Below are 3,580 nucleotides of genomic sequence, written 5' to 3'. Positions count from 1 at the left end.
TGAAGAATAGAGTGAACGCCGATTTCCATATCCTAAATCAGAGCTTACGCATACCCGAATATTCAATAACGATTTGTCCAACAGATTACTTTTATATCTTCTGAGTATGAGCTTGKCGGTTGACTCTATCAGCGAGTAACCAGATAAATGTTTTAATTACTTTAGGGAATAAGCGGCGTTCCTCACCAAAAAATAGTTGTTAATATGTATATCTCACGGGTAAATTGTGTTGAAATTCCTAAATAAGTCTTCTGAGGGTTAGGCCTAACTACAGCAGATATATTATTTAGAATTCTACTGTTTCCATCTCTTAGAAAAAACTCGATTTTTTCAAATTTTCTGGTAAATTTACATATTATCATTCTCTAACAGCGCTACTGTTATGGCGAGTATACAACTAAATCTTAACCAAAGAGATACTGTATTCAAATTAGCTTTATTTACAAACAATCTACAAATATATAGCTCACGAACACATRTTAAAATTTCGTAGGAATTGAACTTAATACCAAAGCTAATTGAATGTGTAAATAAAGTAAATTTGWTCTACTTGGCAGCTTTCTGGATTTAATTTTATTTGACTTGTTTTAATGCAACGGCAGCAGAGCGACGCGTCACACTTTCGGAATTCCCCCACCACATCTAGAGTGTCAGTTGCTACATTTGCCTAGGTGGGGAGGAATGTGTGTGCATTTTTGATAACAAAAAGAAAAGCCAAATGTAAACAGAGTGTAATTGATGAGTCAAATTTGTTATTGTTTATCTCCATTTAAATGGAATAAACATATGACTCCATGTGAGGCAGCTCATTAACTGCACGATGTTGCAAGGCGAGCATATGTTGAGCATAAGTGCAACATTAGTTTGTGTGGATGCACTAATAAGTGCGGCAGCTTGCATTAGCAGCTGCATAAAATTAGAACAAACCTTAGAATTATTGTAGACTGAGCAATGAAGAGAACGCAAAATGTATGTGCCATGTACATATGTACATGTGAGTATACAAACAAAATATGCATCACTCCATACCCTTACAATGTAGAACAGGTATAGATCAGCATGACTCCTGCCTTAAAACAGCGAAATATAAAGTTTACTACTTATAAACAGAGTCCTTCAACATTAATGCAGAACAACATAACCTCTTTTCAGTTTTTTAGTATGACAAGAAGACAATGGTTTTCTGTGAAATCAATCAATGTAGTAACTAAAAATATAAATATAGAAAATATTAAAGACGAATATTTGAGACAACTAATTTTACTTTGTATATCTACATATATTAAGAAATATCCTTTCCCTCTTCAAACGTAAGATCATAGATAAGATAAGTAATCTTCCTTATTTCCGACATGCTCAATGACAGGTCGATGACGGCCGAGAGGAGCTAATTTAATATCATATACTAGTATYTAGCACCCCAAAACTAGATCTAAAATTGTGATAAAACAAGAAAAAACATTCGAAGTTCGACTGTACCGAAGCTATAAAATCTTGACAGGTGTATTTTTTTAGCACAAAAATAATTSAAAAAYCGGTCAGTTTAAATGRCAGATATGTATGTATGTATAWGTCAAAGTGGTCCGATGTAAACGTAGGCCTTTTTTCGAACACATGAAAATTTTGTTTTAATGTTGAAAAAAAGTCCATTTTTTATTAATCGGTTATATCTGCAAAACGAAACACTTTTATGACAAGACCTTTTTTGTCAAAAATTTTAGATTTTACAAATTTCCCCTTGAAAGTTTCTGGATAAAACCAGCTATTGAAAGATACATCTGTATATGACAAACGTGAAAAAAAAACAAAAAGGAAATATTAAAAGTTAGAATTGAGGACTACAAATTTTTGAAAATTTGTTTTCAACACAAACAAAAATAAATTTATTGAGAGAACACTTTGATGAGCAGATAATTTTACTTTTTGGGTCGGCTGATTGGCCACCAAAATGGTGTGATATCACACCRTTACACTTTTTACTGTGGGGCTATGCAAAATCTTAAGTCTATCCCGCTTTGATTCAGACATTGAAACCAAACWTCACGCGTGCCATTCGCCAATTACCAGTTGAAATGCTCGAACGACGAGTCATTGAAAAATAGTGGGTATATTATATTGGGTTAGGCGACTGGATAGATAAAATCAGGATACCCAGTTTTAGTAAAAATGTATTAGCTGATAAATGCAGTACCAAGTCTACATACCCACTCCATATTTAAAGATATGGATGCAAATAAGTTAATTATAAATGCTCTGGAACTCTTATCATAGTATTGTTCTTACCATGAATCGCTTAACGCGTATTAAATACTGAAAAAAGTCGTTTAGTTTTGTTAGCTTAAGGTGCATATCATCGAAAATACAATTTGGAATACCAACACAAAGTCGTTCCACTTACTTGAAGCTTCCTTGAATTTCAATGAAAGTAAAATGTATATGCCAAAATACCTCAGAAAATTAATGGACTACAGAGAAATATTTGAACTGAAATCAACACTATTCTACCGGTTACGTTAGATTAAAGCGCCGATCTTGTTACAATCGCCAAAAAGGATCTCATTTCAATCGTATCAAAAGCAGGTACGTTGACTTTATCGTAGTAGTACTGTAAAATATGCCGTATTTTCTCTTTATTTTGCTCCACGTTTGCGACGCTATAACTCACGAACGACTTAAAAGAAACAACAATCAACCAAACACGTGTTAGAGCGTGAAATRAGCTTTCCAAAAAGGTATAGAGCATGACCCGATGCGAMGAATAAAACTAGAACTACGCGCTCTCAGCGCCAACTAGCGAAAATGCYGCAAGACTTTTTTGACAAACTAATATAACAAATAGAAGATGTCGTACCCTGTATATCTGGATACTTGTTGATTTTCATAACAACCAGCAACGCTCACTTCATTAAGCTTAGTATACAACTATTTCAATATTCTGTGATATAATTGCTGTGAAACTGAGACATATACACCTTAATGTAGAATTGTCTGGCGGTGTGCAGGTTTTCCAACTAGTTCGTTTGTTATCGTACACAGTTTCATGTCTGTATTACCGCATTACTTGGGAAATTCCTACTTAGTGTACATATATTGTGACAGAAAAGTTACCGGAAATTGTAACTAAATCGCAACATTTTCAATTATTCATTAATTTTTATTTTGTCGCATTCAAGGTAACCCCCACCAGATTTAATACACTTRCGCGAAAGATTTTTTCAGTCCTGRAAACACTTTTTATAAGYACTTTTTTGGAAGAGYTTCAGCTCCTTCAGTGRATTTTCATTCATTATCCGGGGAATTTAATCATAATTTCCGGGTGCTTTTTTGTGACAATGTATAAAAACATTCCTATATATTCGCGTCTGTAAGATGCACCTAGCCACCTAGAGTTATTAAACTCTGAATTCCCGACATAAATACGTACATGTCTGTGTGTGCATAGATATGTAAATACATCGTAATACTCGTAGTATTGAAGACAATTATGAAGCTTAAACCTCTCAAAAACTGGTTAATCGCAAAGCAACAAATCATTCACGGTTAAACACAACATTTTTGTATTCACAATTTTTTGCTTATA

The sequence above is a fragment of the Bactrocera latifrons genome, unplaced genomic scaffold (assembly GCF_001853355.1).
Source record: "Bactrocera latifrons isolate USDA-ARS-PBARC rearing strain unplaced genomic scaffold, ASM185335v1 scaffold_378, whole genome shotgun sequence".
Lineage (NCBI taxonomy): Eukaryota > Metazoa > Arthropoda > Insecta > Diptera > Tephritidae > Bactrocera > Bactrocera latifrons.
The sequence above is the reverse complement of the archived record's forward strand: the minus strand, read 5'-3'. Positions refer to the sequence as shown.